A 19,881-nucleotide genomic window follows, 5' to 3' on the forward strand; every position below is an offset into this window, starting at 1 on the left:
GGCTCCCAGCAGCCTGCAAAACTCGGAACAAAAACGAGAAGTAAATTGTGGTCCCCGATCAGACACAACGTCACTGGGGAGACCATGCAGCCTGAACACATGTTGTAGCATGATTTCAGCCGTTTCTTTGGCAGTAGGTAATTTGGTTAATGGAATAAGCCGCGCAGACTTGGAAAACCGGTCTATGACTGTGAGTATGACTGTGTTACCGTCTGAGGGTGGTAGTCCGGTGACAAAATCCAAGGCGATGTGGGACCAGGGACGATGAGGGATAGGCAAGGGATGAAGAAGACCGGAGGGAGCTTGGCGTGAAGTCTTATTTTGAGAGCAGACTAGGCAAGCAGCAATGAATTCCTTGGCATCCTTCTCCATGGAAGACCACCAAAATCGCTGTCGAATCAGGGCTAGGGACCGTCTCACTCCTGAGTGACAAGCCAGGCGAGAGTTATGACCCCACTGGAGAACCTGGGTACGGAGAGTGGCAGGGACAAACAGATGGTTAACAGGACAGGCACTTGGGGCTGGGTGTTCCGCATGAGAGCGCTTGACCTTATCCTCCACCTCCCAGGTCACCAGACCAATGACACATGTAGAAGCGATGATATTCTCAGAATGAGATGGAGAGCTCTCTGGCTGGAACTGGCGAGACAGGGCGTCAGGTTTGATGTTCTTAGAACCAGGTCTGTATGAAAGAGAAAAATCAAAGCGTGTGAAAAACAGAGCCCACCTGGCTTGACGAGAGTTCAGCCGCTTAGCTGAACGGATGTACTCCAAATTTTTGTGATCCGTCCAGACCACAAAAGGCTGCTCTGCTCCCTCCAACCAGTGTCTCCATTCTTCCAGGGCAAGTTTCACTGCCAACAGTTCTCGATTTCCAATGTCGTAATTTCTTTCTGCTGGAGACAGCTTCCGGGAGAAGAAGGCACATGGGTGCATCTTCTGATCCTCGGCCAAACCGTTGAGAAAGAACTGCCCCAACTCCAGTGTCCGACACATCTACCTCTACAGTAAACTGCCGAGTAGAGTCTGGAAAAAATCAAAATGGGAGCAGAGGTGAAGCGTGACTTTAACTCACCAAAAGCCCCTTCGGCCACCGAGGACCACCGGAAGGGAATGTTCTGAGAGGTGAGAGCTGTGAGTGTTGTGCTCTAGTCCCGAGTTTTGTCCTGCCCAGTTTTTGATTCCTGCCTGTCTTACGGATTTAATGATTTTGACTCTGCCTGTCCTTGACCTGGAATAAACTGAACATTACTATACTGGTTGTATCTGAGTCGTGCTATTGGGTTCTGATCTGTACCTGTGATCGTGTCAGTACAATCTGGCCAAACATGAATCCAGCCGACTCAGCGACAGAACCGCCTTCACACGATATCGTGTTACAACGCCACGAGCAGCAGCTTACCTTCATGGCTGAAGCGATGCAGGAGATGGCCGCTCGTTACGAACGGACCTTTGTGAATCTCCGTGATCATCTTCAGACCCGTCCTGCAACGGTCCATGGCCCGGAACTAACTCCAGCTTCCGCTGTTGGAATCCAGAGTCCTCCGGCATCGGATGCACGCCTGCCTCCTCCCGAACGCTACTCTGGAGCCCCAGGTTCGTGCAGACCATTCCTGGTCCAATGTTCCCTCGCCTTCGAGCTTCAGCCTTCCGCCTTCCCAACAGAAAGATCCCGGGTGGCGTATATTGTCTCTCTTCTCACGGGCAAGCTAAAGACTGGGGTACCGCCGAATGGGAAAGACAATCCTCTGCCTGCTCGTCTGTAAGTGTATTCTCCGCTGAACTGCGTAAAGTTTTTGATCACGCCACACCCGGAAGAGAGGTAGCTCGGGGACTGTTTAACCTGGTGCAAGGAGGGAGATCTGTGTCCGATTACTCCATCGAGTTTCGTACCATAGCCGCCGAGAGTAACTGGAATGCTTCTTTCACTTCTCGATGCCTTCTACAAACGGTCTGTCGGATCGCCTTAAAGACGAGCTGGCAGCTAGGGACCTTCCTGCTGATTTAGATGAGTTGGTGCTCTCTTACCATCCGCATTGACTGCCGTCTGCGGGAGCGGAGGAGAGAGAGGGTTTTCTTCTCCGTCGCCCCTCAGGCTCCGCCTCTCCCGTCAGCGCATGCTACTGAACAGGTGAGAGGAGGATTTCTAACTCGTCTGAACCAATGCAGCTGGGGCGGGCCCGGCTCTCCGAGGCAGAACGACAGCGCCGCCTGCGGGACAACTGCTGTCTTTACTGCGGCCAGCAGGGTCATCTTGCCTTCTCTTGTCCTGTAAAAAGACAGGGCTCACCAGTCATCCAGAGGGCGCTGGTGAGCCGTATGATGAATTTAGAAGATGCCCTATCGACCCCTAACCCATGCTCAGCTGAGCTGCTTGGGGAAAATGCACACTGTGGCAGTTCTTATTGACTCTGGTGCTGACGCCAGTCTTTTGGACATAACACTGGCCTTTCAAATGGTACTTGGTCGGGAGGCTTTGGAGAAGCCCATCAATGCTACAGCTCTAGATGGTCGTCTTCTCTGCAGAGTGACACAAGCCGTTCAACTCCAGTTCAAATGAGCATGTCAGGTAATCACAGCGAAACACTCTCTTTTCACCTTATCCATGCACCACATCAGCCTGTCATTTTGGGGTTTCCTTGGTTAAGGAGGCATAATCCTCATATAGATTGGGCTTCAGGGACTATTAGAGAGTGGAGTGCTCATTGTCATGCTGTCTGCTTAAGATCTAGTTCCTCAATTGATTGCAGTCAGCCGAGGATCTCTGAGTGTGAAGACCTTTCCGGTGTTCCCAGAGGATTACTTGGTACCTTAAAGAGGCCTTTAACAAAGTTCGGGCCACCTCACTCCCGCCTCATCGCGCTAATGACTGTCCTATTGACCTGTTACCCCTGGTACTTCTCCTCCTAGAGGTCGACTTTTTTCTTTAATCGCTCCTGAAACTAAGTCAATGGAGAAGTATATCACTGACTCTTTGGATGCAGGGCTTATCCGGGCCTTCATCATCTCCTGCTGGTGCAGGGTTTTTCTTCGTGGGTAAGAAGGATAAGACTCTGCGCCCATGCATTGACTACAAGGACTCAATAACCCACTGTCACGATCACAGGTACAGATCAGAACCCAATGCACGACTCAGATACAACCAGTATAGTAATGTTCAGTTTATTCAGGTCAAGGACAGGCAGATCAAAATCATTAAATCCGTCAGACAGGCAGGAATCAAAAACTGGGCAGGACAAAACTCGGGACTAGAGGCACGAACACTCACTGGAGAGCTTGGCGGAAACGACAAGACAATCTGGCAAAGGACAACTGATAATGAGGTGGGTATAAAATACTGTGGAGTGATGAGGGAATGAGTAACAGGTGAGGGGAAGGGCTGAGGAGACCAGGTGAGGGAAATGAGCTGATTACAAGGGCCTGGAGGAAAGCGGGATCTGAAATGACAGGAGAGTTTAGATGAGGCATGAAACAAACATAATAGAAGTGTCTAACTTGTGACACTTCTCAGATTCTGCGGATTACACGTTACTGCCTCCAGTGCCCTGTACGACGAAGCCAGTCAACAGGACCCTGGATATGTTTGATTTACCCCGGCTTAACTAACCCTAACAAACGCGATGTCGCTAAGCGGTCCTACGAAGCTGGGTTATCAACTCAGGCAAATCAACCAGGGTTTCTTCTCTGTCCGGTTGAGAGTGCTTTCACGTGAAAGGGACGGGGTTACCAATATTTGACCAATCACAAACATGGAGACGGGTGCTGACAGCGCAGCGTCATACTTCATGAATGAATAGTGTCATAAATAGCAAATCCTGCTTCGTAGTACAGGCAGGGCCGGATTAACCATATGGGCAACCTGGGCAAGTGCCCAGTGGGCCCTTGAGCAAAGAGGGCCCTCAGTGACAAGATTAAAATTAAAAAAATATATATATATATTTATTATTATTTTATTTTTTTCGGGCACAACCTCACTCATCATACATTGTTTTTAAATAACACTCACTCTTCGCTATAAATAACACAGCTTTTCTATAGGGTCAAATTAATATATTTTCTAAACCGTCTGTACTGTAGGTCTCACTATGTATGCGCTCAAATGTATTACTACGCGGCGGCAGTGTATAGCCGAATCACAGCCCCCACCCTCACTCATGTCACATTTTGTCACGTGAGCAGAAAAAATTGATGGTGCCGGTAGCCAAACGCCCAGCGGGGCTGCGAAAAGAAAGAAAAAGAAGAAAAAGAAGAAAGAGTGGCGGCTGCATTAAAAAATGTGCCAACAATAAATAGCTTTTTCAAAAAAGCCAAAAGTGACGAAATAGGCCAGCAACAACCACAAGGAACAGTTGGCGGCGGTCACGGAGGATGTTGTTGAGCTAGCGAGCAATGTTAGCCTTGAACCTAGCATGCTAACGCAGCAGCGAGTAGAAGAGGAAGATAAAGATGAAGACGAGCCTGACGAGGACGTCACAGAGCAGGGTGAAGGTTCGAGTTCATCGGAAGTTCCCTGTGTCTCTCAGGACCCTGCACAATGGGATTAATTGCTGGAAATGTCCGGGAGGAGACTTTGATGAAAGAGGTTCACATACTTTCACATAATCGGGCAACGAGTATCCAGCATCTCGGAGGGAGACCGATGCTAGCGGCCGGACACGCTCACTGAACCAACGATATGCTGACCAGACAGCTTCACAATGGAGAAAATCGTTCAAACGCGATTGGATTATTTATTCTCCATCTACCGGAGCATTTATTGTTTTGCCTGCAAACTTGTATCCACTCACAGCAATGCATTTGTTCTCGGCTTTAGTGATTGTAAGCATCCCGAGAGGATAACGGAACATGGAGACGAGTGGTGAGCAAGAAAATGCATACTTTCACTTATGCAATCGCACTAAACTCATGGGCACTGTGGATGCTTCTCTAGGGATGCAGGTCGACACAGAAAGGCAGTACTGGAAGGATGTATTGAGACGTGTAGTTGCGGTGATTAAATTCTGAAGTGAGAGGGGGCTTCCTTTCCGGGGAAATGACGAACTTTTAGGATCCGCACATAACGGAACTACCTGGGAATCCTGGAGCTGCTCGCGCAGTTTGATCCATTTTTAAAGGATCATTTGCAGAAGTTTGGCCAGAAGAGGACGTGGTAGGACTTCCATACTTGTCATCAACTATCTGTGAGGAGTTTATTGGGTTTGATGGGTGACAGAACAAAGGAAGCAATAGCAAACAGAACTACAGCGAGCAAGGTATTTCTCTGTCATCGTAGATTCTACACCTGACATGTCTCTCACGTCGACCTATTAAACTTTCATTTTCCGATTTGTGAGTGAGAAAGGAAAAGTCATTGAGAGATTTATTGGATTTGAACCCATTCACAGTCACACTGGGTCAAGTCCGGCTGACTGCGTGATGAAGATGGTCATTGATATGGGGCTGGATCTCTCAAACTGCCGTGGCCAGGCTCATGACAACGCATCCAACATGTCAGGAAAATATAATGGGCTGCAAGCTCATCTCAAGAAAAGCAACCCGCTCATACATTACATTCCGTGCGCAGCACACTCCTTGAATTTGGTGGTGTCAACTGTGTTGAAAGTAGTTGTCGTGAAGCAAGCAGTTTGTTGATATACTTCAAGCACTTTATGCTTTTTGCTCTGCTTCTACCACCGATGGAATAAAGTGTTCACTGAAAACATCACACTGAAGCTAAAATCTCTCTCCTGTACAAAAGGAGCTGCAGAGGAGACTCCACAAGAGCTCTTTGTGAGAATTACACTGCAATAAGAGGGGCTTTACAAATGTTGGCGGCTGATGACGAAGAGCGCCAGGACACACGGCGAGAGGCCTCTGCGCTGTGTGGCCAACTTGGGAACTAGACATCTGCCCGGGCCGTCACCGGCGTGACACAGACATACAGCACGAGACTCACCGTGTTCGTAAAAGACGAGTATTTGATGACGAGACAGTGGAGCACGAGGTGGTACTGACTGGCAGTACAACATTCCAGGTTGAGACATTCAATGTCATTATTGACAGGTTGCTCTCAGGACTTAGCAAACGCCTGGATGCATACAAAGTCATACATGATCACTTTGGAGTCCTATTTGACATGGGCTGTGATGACACTGATCTCCGCAGACGGGCCAATATTCTCTCCTCATCATATCCTACTGACTTGGATAAGTCATTAGGAGATGAGCTGATCCAGTTTAGGGCTTTTGTCAGCACAGAGCCAGATAAAACTCCTGCAAACAGACTGCAGGTGGTGCTTAAACATGGACTACAGACAACATTCCCCAATGTTTTTGTTGCGCTCAGGATTTGTCTCACACTACCTGTAACCAACCTGCGAGTGTGAGAGGTCCTTTCACAGCTTAAAACGCATAAAAAAGAATTTAGGACAACCATGGCTCAGAAGAGACTTTCAGCCTTTCTTGATGGCCATCGGGTCTGATCTTGTGAGGGATCTGGATTTTGATGACCTAATCACAGACTTTTCAAGAGAAAGGCAAGGAAGAAACACTTCTAAAAGGTAAGATCCACTGTCTCCTCATACACTCATTCATTTCACTCTCTCTCTCACACACGCTCACACACACACCCACACACACATACACACACACCACACACACACACACACACACACACACACACACACACACACACACACACACACACACACACACACACACACTATCTTCCCATCACATATACTGATCACTTAGTTGAGCAACCACACCATTTCACTACATATTATACTTTTGTAACTCTCAATGTTTGTAACTAATAAAACTCCTCGTGTACGTGTACAGCCAGCCAGTCATATTTTGGCATTAAGTCGGGTGCTACTCTGAGGTTTTGAGTGATATTACCTAGGTATTCCTGAGCCATACACTGCCTTGGGATCTTATCCATTGTATCTTTGTTCTTGGTGATTTTTTACTAAAAGGGCAAAAGGCTAGACCTACTGTGGTTGAACTATGTGGCTGCGTCCCTGCTTTTGACAAATAGGTGTGCGATTTGACATGCCAGATTGACTGAAAATTCTAAATATTGGTCATGTTGGTAGGATTGGGTAGGCGTGGTGTTACTTGTTGGGTTGGGGGGGGCCCATGAGCGCTCAGTGCCCAGGGGCCCCTGCAGGTACTAATCCGGCCCTGAGTACAGGCCACTGGTGCCGCAGAGATTTCATAAAGTGAAGGATGTTTTCCTTCTATAAAACAGCTGTGGGCAGCAGATTTTGTAAATCACGGACAGGAATCCCTCAATTTAAATAAAACGAGGCCATGCTTTATTAACTCGTGCGCACGCTTTATTAACTCGTGCGAACGAGAAAGTAAAACGTGGCCACGTTTCATTTATTTTTCTCTCAATGAACCCTCCAGGGCTCCGTAGTTATCTGGGTTACATCACAATATAGGTTTTGATTTCCATAACCTGACATACCTGATTGTTTGTTTCACACAACCAACTGGGAGGACTCTATGGGAAACTGTTTTGAAAGGGCAGGCGCTTTCAAAAATACTTGGATATCATATCTGTGCCCATGCCGTCTTTTGATTGACAGTCTGTCAGCTATGAAAGTGCGACCAATACATGGGTGCCATCTTCTGACAAAGAATCCCCCTTTAGCTCAACAGCTCCGTAGTGGCCAAACATCTGCTACCTTCTCTTTAAACTCAATGAGTTTCACAAAGATGTTTTGGGTTAATTTAAATCTTTGTCTCCTCTGCTTAGAACACCTGGCATATGTCTTTAAAACGGCGGTTTCAAAGCTGAAAGGACGCCCCTGGTCCACCACGAGGTAGTTCGAACATGAAGCAAAGGTTTGGGCATCATAGATCACCCCAAGCACCAGAAAATAACCAGGGAAGCATAACGACTTCTGTCAGACGATCTTCAGTGAGTTTATTCAGCCTGTATACACTTACAACTGAGTCAGTAAATACAGTATATAGAAAATGGTGGCACTGCTATAATTAAGCCAGGCCCCATGTGTGTCATTTGTCTCCATCTGTCTTGTCTATCTGCAGGACCATCATTTCTGTTTCTGGGGAGGACGAGTCCTCCATTGGGGCACACACACAGGTTTTGAAACGATACCTGAAGGCCCAGCCTGATTCCTGCATCGTTACCAACACAATGACCGAGACATTTCAGTGGAGGAGAAAGGAGGTGGCTGAGGGGGGTACGGCTGATACTATCGCCAATACGTATCCATTCTTGAAGACACCTGCTGGGTATGTAAAATATGTAACCCTTCGCTACTTGCACGCGTAGTGTTCCGTCCATACAATCAACCTCTCTAAATTGTACTGTGTTGTCTTGCTTCTGTCCGTCTATGCAGTTGTGTGAGGAAATGAACCGCATCCACAACATTGAAAACCTGCAGCACCACTTCAGAGAGGAATTTCTCCCCATTCTACCCAAGGTGCTGGCCCCTCTGGAGAAGATATATCTGCAGGCAGGAGAAGAGTCACTGAGCGAAGATCTACCAGCTAATGCTGTCTGTGTACAGGTGTCACTGCGTCGTAGGGCTGCTCGATAAGGCAACAATCATAATCATGATTATTCACTGACTTTGAAAACATCCATTTATTGAACTTTAAAAAAATATATATTTTGAACAATATGTTTTAACAGTTGATTACCCTGTAATGTAACATAATAAAAAAACAAAAACATTTATATCTACATTTAAACAAATAATATCAAATAATAAATACCAATACTGAAATAAACAAATATTTTGGAGCGCACTTCCACAACCTACTAAACATATATAAATATGATAACTAATGTCACTCACAACCTGTAATGTTTAATTATACTGCTACACACAGTACTCTTATTTTGGTAACCCCTCACCTGGAAACAGGAAGTAGTTAAGAGGCTCCGGCTTGACGAGGTTAGTTGACTGTACGCTAGAGATCGGAGAATAAAGACACAGCAACTAAAGCTTCCCTTGCGTGTTTATATGGATTTATTAAATAGACTGCAAGACACAACCTGGCCGAGCGGCTTAGGGAGGGGGGGGGGGGCAGGATGTATAACGCAAGACACATTGAGAGCATCATTGCGAATGGGAATGCAGCAAAATAATCGTTTGAATCGAGAATAAAATACGATTAATTGCACAGCCCTACTGCGTCCTAGCTTCCACCCTCACTTGCCCACGTGGGTACGATCTCATCCTCTGACTTACAAACTCTTGTGACCACCTCAAACACCACCAACTACGCCACTGAAATGCTAGTATTCAATGGTGCGGGTGGGCGGTTTATACTGAGGAGTGGGTTTATCAATTCAACTCACTTACGTCTGCACACATTGTATCTTTTATTTTATTTCCCTGCTCCTTTTAGGTCATGTTCACAATTGTACAGGTCCGATCCACCTTCTCACCACAGTGCCACGATAGACAGAGAATCTGTGTTGATCTGTGTCTTCCTCTCTTCTAGCCATGGACTTCAAAGCCGGGCTTGTTCTCCTGCCAATTATTTTCAAGGAAAAGGTGGAGCATCATGTTACTTTGGAAGAGGTGAGCCACTGTCACACCGGAGGGGGGACATGTGCCTCATTCTTATAGAATGAAGGAGCGACCGATGTGCCTTTGTTTGCAAATGTTCATGTCATGTTGAGTTCAATCAGTTGAACTTGACACATGATTTTCCGTGTCTCTTTCAAGCACCACTGTACATACTTGGGTTATACTCATTTACTTTCCATTTTGTGTTTAGCCTGGCGCACCTTACCTGACCACCCAACTGACGCACACCGACTGCAAGTCAGCCTTCACAAGAAGAGGGCCCAGCGTGGTCCAAACGGATGGGTTTGAGTTGTGCAGGGCCAGTGATTTGGAGGAGGGAGTCATCGCAGCCTTTTGCGCATATTTGGTTTTCAACATGGCCTACCCACCAAACCGTAAGAACACCTTGACCTTCGTACAGCGCTGCATCCTGAACATATCTGAGGAGGGGGATAAGCCGCTCTCGACCACTGTTATCAGAATTCTTAACCAGTTATACTAATGCCTCGCCTACATCAATGTCCCAAGTGCTCTCGAAGAACATTCACACGAATGAAATTAGTACAGCATGTTGGACTTATACATGCTCATGAGTCTAATTTTAACATAACTTGTGGATTGAATGATTGTCAAAGCACATTTTCAAAATATAAGTCTTTCAGAAGACACATGTACAGAAAACACAAGCACTCCATTTTGCCCTCTGATGACGATGAAGAGCATGAGCCCCCCTATGGACCTTGAAAATGAAGATGATCCCTCCACAAATGGCATGGCCGAACAGCCTCCCTGCTTGAATGGACTGTTGACATCGTTTAGTGAGAACCTTGTTAGTTTTATTCTAAAATGTAGAGAAAAAAAAAATCTTCCACTGTTGCTACAGGGAAAATGCTGATTCCAGTATCATATCTTAAACATTTCCATGCATACCAAGTCCAGTATGACACTGATTGGTCATGTTTTCTGCCAGGCCAAGAGATCCATTGTTCACCTCTTGATAGCTATACCGTGGATGACAAATTGTTGGTGAATATTTCCAAGTAATATTGTGACTGACCGACTGGGTGATTAACTGACTGACTGGGTGACCAGTATGACACCGATTGGTCATATTTTCACATCTTTATATAGCTATGCAGTGGATTACAAATTGTTGGTGAATATTTCAAACTAATCAGAATTGTGAAGCTTTGATAGATTGCTGTATTTATGAAAATGTGCTTCATTGTATTGGTGAATGTTTCACCCATTGATATATACAGTGCTGTGGATGACGGGTTGTTGGTCATCAGTATATCAAAAGTATTGTGAAGCTTTTCTATATTGATGGGTGAATATTTGAACATTTATTTTTATTTTTCAGCGTTCGTAGGAAATGAATTGATGCTTTTATTGATTATTGTTGTAGCATGCAAGTTGCCATTTATATTATGTGCTGACTTTCTGATGGGAGTGATAACGTGTTTTGATATTGATTAAATGAGATTAAACTAAAATATTCGGATTTTTGCCTGTTTTGTCTGACAAAAACCTATGCTCACTTTTAAAGGTACAATATAGTACAATAAAGTGACAAATGTGTACCTGAAAGGTACAAATAGCCTTGTCACTGGGGTGGTACCCTAAAGAGACACATTTGTACCATTTCAGAAGGTACATGTATATGTACCTATGTACAAGGTACATATACATGTGCATATCTGGCAGACAGAGATGGGGTCGTTACTAAAAAAAAGTAATATATTACATATTACTTTAAAAAAAAAAGTAATATATTACACTACTTCGTTACTCTCTACATAAAGTAATTCGTTACTTTACTCGTTACTTTACTCGCAGGGCCGGCCCGCTCCTCCCTACAGGCAGATCACGCAGACTGCTAAAGTTTCAAATGTTCTTTTTAGTTCAGTTTCCATTGTCGCATAAGACTGATCCAGATAGCTCCTGAATGTTTTCCTATCTGACCATGGCTGTCCTCTGTCTCCTGCTATCTGACCGTGGCTGTCCTCTGTCTCCTGCTATCTGACCATGGCTGTCCTCTGTCTCCTGCTATCTGACCATGGCTGTCCTCTGTCTCCTGCTATCTGACCGTGGCTGTCCTCTGTCTCCTGCTATCTGTATATTTTGCGCAGTCTATCTCTGCTCACGCTGTTGCGTCAGCGTGTTCTCCTGCGTGTTGGCCATGTGTTGCACTGGAGCCAGACTGGAGCACACCGCAAAGACTTCAGCCGAGCACGTACGAACTGCGCATGCGTGAGTGGCAATAACTCTCCTTACCAGCAGGCGGAGGTAGTGTGTATTCGTCATTCAAAACAGGCAACAACCGGAAAACAGAGAAGAAGAACTACGTGTGTGTGTGTGTGTGTGTGTGTGTGTGTGTGTGTGTGTGTGTGTGTGTGTGTGTGTGTGTGTGTGTGTGTGTGTGTGTGTGTGTGTGTGTGTGTGTGTGTGTGTGTGTGTGTGTGTGTGTGTGTGTGTGTGTGATATAAATAAACAACAGCTATGTGCGTTAGCTTCACCTTAGCATGTGTTCTTTGCAGGTGTTTGTTGAGGTTTGATTATGACTGATTTTAGAAAGTAACGAAGTAACGCGTGTCGGGGCAATGTTAGTAACTGTAGTGTGATTACTGAATTATAAAAGTTATAAAGTTATAAAGTTATAAAATTATAACGCGTTACACTACTCCGTTACCGACAAAGTCATATTATTACAGTAACTGCTGGCAGAGTGGTGCGCTAACAACAACCTGGCTCTCAACACCAAGAAGACGAAAGAGGTCATTGTGGACTTCAGAAGGAACAAAGACGGCACGCACTCCCCAGTCCATCTTAGTGGAGAAGAGGTTGAGCGGGTCACCAGCTTCAAGTTCCTGGGAGTCCACATCTCGGAGGACCTCTCCTGGACCACCAACACCTCAGCCCTAGTCAAGAAGGCTCACAAGCGCATCTTCTTCCTGAGGAAACTGGCAACACTCCGCCTATCCTCCCAGGTGCTGGTGAACTTCTACCGTTGCACCATCGAGAGCATCCTCTCCACCTGCATATCGGTATGGTACGGTAACTGCACGGTCAAGGACAAGAAATCACTGCAGAGGGTGGTGAAGATCGCACAACGCATCATCAAGATGCCACTCTCCTCCATAGCCTCAGTCTATGAAAAGCGGTGCCTGCGAAGGGCACGAAACATCATCAGAGACTCTTCCCACCCCAACCATACACTGCTTGTCCCCCTACGTGGCACCCGCTCTGGGACACGCTACCGCAGCCTCCCGGGTAGAACCAACAGGACTACGCACAGCTTCTTCCCTTCAGCAGTCAGACTGCTGACAATGAACCCCACGCTGTCCCATACTGCCTAGTTGTTGTCGTGTGCTGTGCTGAAGCGCAATTCTGTATTCACTGTATTTATTATTATCTGTGTATTTATTCCTATTTATACATTTCCCATCTATTTACCTTTATTTTTGTATCATTTATTTTGTACATACTTCTGATAATTGTGTATGTAACTGATTGTTTTGCACTCTGGTTAGACCCTGCTTAAATTTCATTACACTGTGCTTGCATTTTTGTATTGACAATAGAGTAATCTAATCTAATCTAATATAATATTTGACACTTGAGGTACATACAAGGGTACAACTTTGTACCCATAGTTTTTGTACCTTTTTTTGTACCTTTAGGGTACCACCCCAGTGACAAGCGTTTGTACCTTTTTAAGGTCTTTTTCGTACCTTTTTTTCTGAGAGTGTAGGGTATAATGAGTTCTTTAAGGTAAAATGGCGCCTGCCCATTAAGGGCTCTGTAGGCGAGAAGAAGAATTTTAAATTCTATCCTGTGTTCTATAGGGAGCCAGTGTAAGGCAGCCAGAACCGGAGTAATGTGGTCCCTTTTCCTAACTCTGGTTAGTACACGAGCCGCAGCATTTTGAATCAGCTGAAGCGACTTGATTGACTTCTTGGTACTCCCTCATAATAAAGAGTTACAATAATCCAGCCTAGAAGTAACAAATGCATGGACTAGTTTCTCTGCATCGTTTTGAGGCAAGATATGCCTGATCTTTGCAATGTTACGTAGATGGAAGTAGGCGGTCCTTGAAATTGATTTTATGTGGGCGTTAAAGGATAAATCCTGATCAAATATAACACCAAGATTCCTTACAGTCTCACTGGAGGCCAAATTAATGCCATCCGTAGTTAGTACGTCCGACTAAACTATAGTTTGACATTGGTCACTGTGGTCGATGTGGTTTTGATTGATGTTGAAATATGACATGCTCTGCTGATGGGGTGATGTCACTGCTGTGATATTCATATTTGACTCTGGGCTGGCTGTGTTTGATATTACTTTTGCATTGTTTTGATTGGTATAACTGGGGATCAAAATTGGGGGTTAGGGATTGTTGGTCCTGAAGCTGCCCTAATTACCAAGGGGTCTGCCAACGACATGGGGTTTCCCCTCCAGGGGCAGTTTAGACACTGCTCTGGGGTTCTACCAGCCCACCAACACCTACTACACTATACACTCCGTGTTTGCTATCCTAGCGGTCGGACATCCGAGGCTGGAGTGCCTACAATAGAGATACGAGGGCAGCGTGGTGTTAGAGCCCGCTGTAAGCGCCCCCCTGAGCAGATTACGTTGATGGTGTAGATTCTGGGGGGTTTTGTCCTAAAAAGATTGGACGCCCGTTCACCGAAGCCTTATCAGCACCAGAGCTCGGTATCGGAGACGGCCTAGATATTAACGTTGGCTGTATCGAAGTTAGATTCCTTTTCACCACTACTGGTCGTACATCTCAGCATAAATATACACTGTCAACATTCTGAGGGGGCATGAAGCGTCTTCCAGGAACAACATGAACTTAACACAACAGTATTTCTGTAAACCTTCATTTGTCAAAACTTGGCCAAGCAACTGTTTGTTAACATACATAACAATGAGTGTTTGTATTTTCTATTTAATTCTGTAGTGAAATGTTTTCACATGTTTTATTTAAACTCATAGGAATATGTGTTGTTCAAGCTTTAGGCTGCATCTGTCCAAGAATGATTAGACTTTATCGATGTTCTCTCTGAGTTGTGTTGTCCATATATCTTGAAGTCCCATTCTAAATGACCAATACAGGATAACACTTTAAACCTCTTCAAAATGTTACATTTGTATCACATAAGGTACTATTGATTTTTTATAAATGAATAGTGAGATTTGTACTTTTCTCCGTGTCTTTATATTAAGTGTTAAACGAGTGAAGACGACCAAAGCTTATTCATGGCTAACACCTCAGCATCAAAGTGAAGAACAAAGGTTTATTGCTCTTTTTCAAACAAACTAATACAACAACTTACAATACATTATGTTCTCAAGCATTAAGTTATAGAAAATCAACAAACATATTATTTTTTGCATTATTTACCTTTAATAACTTAAGAGCCTTAACAAAAGAGCTAAATAAACTTAACTTAGTATCCTTTATCCTTTTTCAAATGTTTTCATCTTTACACAGCAGCCGAGGACATGAGGGACAATGTGAAGCTGGGACATTTAGGAAATTGACCCACTAAAGTGTACACAGATATCCCCCCCCCCCCCTGACACATGCAGTTCAACACACTGACCAAACAGGACTCTGCGAGGCTGTGGGAGGAGCTTACCGGAACGTTCAGAATCCAGAGAAGAACTGTGTTGTTTCAACAACACATCAAACACAGCTGGGCGTTGCTCATATTATGGGGTATAGAGCACGAGTTCCTGAACAGCAGTATGGAGCAGGGGGTCCACACATTTCTCCCTGAGGGCCACATGCACAGCAACACACAAAGGGCTGGGGCCCTTTATGAAGAAAGATCAGCCTTCATCACAGCTCTCCAGGGGTTCATTCATGTTGTAACAAAAGCTCATTCCTTAAAACAGAAACCTTAGACAGCGTATACAAAGGGGAAATAGGAAGGTTATATTTCAAGCTTGTTTTGTTAATAAGTTAATGGGCTTTTTTTATGAACTAAGATTTGTTAGAAGATGTTCTCAACTTTGATTGACTGGACCGGGACGTTTACTAAGTGACCTTCTTTGAAAACCACACCAGGATCACACATTGTGTACCGCACATTCGCCGAGGAGTCGGCCGACTGTCTGTGGATCTGTGGATGAGTGAAGCTTTAGAGATGTCTGCTGCCTGTGGTTCCGGCTGTCTGTGGATCTGTGGATGAGTGAAGCTTTAGAGATGTCTGCTGCCTGTGGTTCAGACTATCTGTGGATCTGTGGATGAGTGAAGCTTTAGAGATGTCTGCTGCCTGTGGTTCAGACTGTCTGTGGAGCTGTGGATGAGTGAAGCTTTAGAGATGTCTGCTGCCTGTGGTTCAGACTGTCTGTGGATCTGTGGATGAGTGAAGCTTTAGAGATGTCTGCTGCCTGTGGTTCAGACTGTCTGTGGATCTGTGGATGAGTGAAGCTTTAGAGATGTCTGCTGCCTGTGGTTCCGGCTGTCTGTGGATCTGTGGATGAGTGAAGCTTTAGAGATGTCTGCTGCCTGTGGTTCCGACTGTCTGTGGATCTGTGGATGAGTGAAGCTTTAGAGATGTCTGCTGCCTGTGGTTCCGACTGTCTGTGGATCTGTGGATGAGTGAAGCTTTAGAGATGTCTGCTGCCTGTGGTTCCGGCTGTCTGTGGATCTGTGGATGAGTGAAGCTTTAGAGATGTCTGCTGCCTGTGGTTCCGACTGTCTGTGGATCTGTGGATGAGTGAAGCTTTAGAGATGTCTGCTGCCTGTGGTTCCGGCTGTCTGTGGATCTGTGGATGAGTGAAGCTTTAGAGATGTCTGCTGCCTGTGGTTCCGGCTGTCTGTGGAGCTGTGGATGAGTGAAGCTTTAGAGATGTCTGCTGCCTGTGGTTCCGGCTGTCTGTGGAGCTGTGGATGAGTGAAGCTTTAGAGATGTCTGCTGCCTGTGGTTCCGGCTGTCTGTGGAGCTGTGGATGAGTGAAGCTTTAGAGATGTCTGCTGCCTGTGGTTCCGACTGTCTGTGGATCTGTGGATGAGTGAAGCTTTAGAGATGTCTGCTGCCTGTGGTTCCGACTGTCTGTGGATCTGTGGATGAGTGAAGCTTTAGAGATGTCTGCTGCCTGTGGTTCCGACTGTCTGTGGATCTGTGGATGAGTGAAGCTTTAGAGATGTCTGCTGCCTGTGGTTCCGGCTGTCTGTGGATCTGTGGATGAGTGAAGCTTTAGAGATGTCTGCTGCCTGTGGTTCCGACTGTCTGTGGAGCTGTGGATGAGTGAAGCTTTAGAGATGTCTGCTGCCTGTGGTTCAGACTGTCTGTGGATCTGTGGATGAGTGAAGCTTTAGAGATGTCTGCTGCCTGTGGTTCCGACTGTCTGTGGAGCTGTGGATGAGTGAAGCTTTAGAGATGTCTGCTGCCTGTGGTTCAGACTGTCTGTGGATCTGTGGATGAGTGAAGCTTTAGAGATGTCTGCTGCCTGTGGTTCCGGCTGTCTGTGGATCTGTGGATGAGTGAAGCTTTAGAGATGTCTGCTGCCTGTGGTTCAGACTGTCTGTGGAGCTGTGGATGAGTGAAGCTTTAGAGATGTCTGCTGCCTGTGGTTCAGACTGTCTGTGGATCTGTGGATGAGTGAAGCTTTAGAGATGTCTGCTGCCTGTGGTTCCGACTGTCTGTGGATCTGTGGATGAGTGAAGCTTTAGAGATGTCTGCTGCCTGTGGTTCCGACTGTCTGTGGATCTGTGGATGAGTGAAGCTTTAGAGATGTCTGCTGCCTGTGGTTCCGACTGTCTGTGGATCTGTGGATGAGTGAAGCTTTAGAGATGTCTGCTGCCTGTGGTTCCGACTGTCTGTGGATCTGTGGATGAGTGAAGCTTTAGAGATGTCTGCTGCCTGTGGTTCCGGCTGTCTGTGGATCTGTGGATGAGTGAAGCTTTAGAGATGTCTGCTGCCTGTGGTTCCGACTGTCTGTGGAGCTGTGGATGAGTGAAGCTTTAGAGATGTCTGCTGCCTGTGGTTCAGACTGTCTGTGGAGCTGTGGATGAGTGAAGCTTTAGAGATGTCTGCTGCCTGTGGTTCAGACTGTCTGTGGATCTGTGGATGAGTGAAGCTTTAGAGATGTCTGCTGCCTGTGGTTCCGACTGTCTGTGGAGCTGTGGATGAGTGAAGCTTTAGAGATGTCTGCTGCCTGTGGTTCCGACTGTCTGTGGAGCTGTGGATGAGTGAAGCTTTAGAGATGTCTGCTGCCTGTGGTTCAGACTGTCTGTGGAGCTGTGGATGAGTGAAGCTTTAGAGATGTCTGCTGCCTGTGGTTCAGACTGTCTGTGGATCTGTGGATGAGTGAAGCTTTAGAGATGTCTGCTGCCTGTGGTTCCGACTGTCTGTGGAGCTGTGGATGAGTGAAGCTTTAGAGATGTCTGCTGCCTGTGGTTCCGGCTGTCTGTGGATCTGTGGATGAGTGAAGCTTTAGAGATGTCTGCTGCCTGTGGTTCCGACTGTCTGTGGATCTGTGGATGAGTGAAGCTTTAGAGATGTCTGCTGCCTGTGGTTCCGGCTGTCTGTGGATCTGTGGATGAGTGAAGCTTTAGAGATGTCTGCTGCCTGTGGTTCCGACTGTCTGTGGATCTGTGGATGAGTGAAGCTTTAGAGATGTCTGCTGCCTGTGGTTCCGACTGTCTGTGGATCTGTGGATGAGTGAAGCTTTAGAGATGTCTGCTGCCTGTGGTTCCGGCTGTCTGTGGATCTGTGGATGAGTGAAGCTTTAGAGATGTCTGCTGCCTGTGGTTCCGACTGTCTGTGGAGCTGTGGATGAGTGAAGCTTTAGAGATGTCTGCTGCCTGTGGTTCCGGCTGTCTGTGGATCTGTGGATGAGTGAAGCTTTAGAGATGTCTGCTGCCTGTGGTTCCGGCTGTCTGTGGAGCTGTGGATGAGTGAAGCTTTAGAGATGTCTGCTGCCTGTGGTTCCGGCTGTCTGTGGAGCTGTGGATGAGTGAAGCTTTAGAGATGTCTGCTGCCTGTGGTTCAGACTGTCTGTGGATCTGTGGATGAGTGAAGCTTTAGAGATGTCTGCTGCCTGTGGTTCCGACTGTCTGTGGAGCTGTGGATGAGTGAAGCTTTAGAGATGTCTGCTGCCTGTGGTTCAGACTGTCTGTGGATCTGTGGATGAGTGAAGCTTTAGAGATGTCTGCTGCCTGTGGTTCCGGCTGTCTGTGGATCTGTGGATGAGTGAAGCTTTAGAGATGTCTGCTGCCTGTGGTTCAGACTGTCTGTGGATCTGTGGATGAGTGAAGCTTTAGAGATGTCTGCTGCCTGTGGTTCCGACTGTCTGTGGAGCTGTGGATGAGTGAAGCTTTAGAGATGTCTGCTGCCTGTGGTTCCGGCTGTCTGTGGAGCTGTGGATGAGTGAAGCTTTAGAGATGTCTGCTGCCTGTGGTTCCGACTGTCTGTGGAGCTGTGGATGAGTGAAGCTTTAGAGATGTCTGCTGCCTGTGGTTCCGGCTGTCTGTGGATCTGTGGATGAGTGAAGCTTTAGAGATGTCTGCTGCCTGTGGTTCCGACTGTCTGTGGATCTGTGGATGAGTGAAGCTTTAGAGATGTCTGCTGCCTGTGGTTCCGGCTGTCTGTGGAGCTGTGGATGAGTGAAGCTTTAGAGATGTCTGCTGCCTGTGGTTCCGACTGTCTGTGGATCTGTGGATGAGTGAAGCTTTAGAGATGTCTGCTGCCTGTGGTTCCGACTGTCTGTGGATCTGTGGATGAGTGAAGCTTTAGAGATGTCTGCTGCCTGTGGTTCCGGCTGTCTGTGGATCTGTGGATGAGTGAAGCTTTAGAGATGTCTGCTGCCTGTGGTTCCGACTGTCTGTGGATCTGTGGATGAGTGAAGCTTTAGAGATGTCTGCTGCCTGTGGTTCCGACTGTCTGTGGAGCTGTGGATGAGTGAAGCTTTAGAGATGTCTGCTGCCTGTGGTTCCGGCTGTCTGTGGATCTGTGGATGAGTGAAGCTTTAGAGATGTCTGCTGCCTGTGGTTCCGGCTGTCTGCTCCCTTCTGGATGGAAGTTACATTAGTCTGAAGAGAGGCTAGAATCCAAGGTTTTGATGTGTCAAAAAAGGAGTTTGTGACATTTGCACTAGGACTGGAGGTCCCTGAATCATGTCCTACGCCGACCTTGAAACTCCTGCGTAAAGCAAGAATAACCTTTCTACTTCCTGTCCTCCTCCAGCCTGTGTCAACCCGTAGAACTATTCCAAATACCCCTATAAGAAGTGTTCTGTAGGTGGTTAAGGCATCAGCAAAAAAAGTCATTAACTGCACTTTTAAGAAAGTTTGCACTTACACAATGGTTAACACACACCAGTGA

The sequence above is a fragment of the Pseudochaenichthys georgianus genome, chromosome 5 (assembly GCF_902827115.2).
Source record: "Pseudochaenichthys georgianus chromosome 5, fPseGeo1.2, whole genome shotgun sequence".
NCBI lineage: Eukaryota > Metazoa > Chordata > Actinopteri > Perciformes > Channichthyidae > Pseudochaenichthys > Pseudochaenichthys georgianus.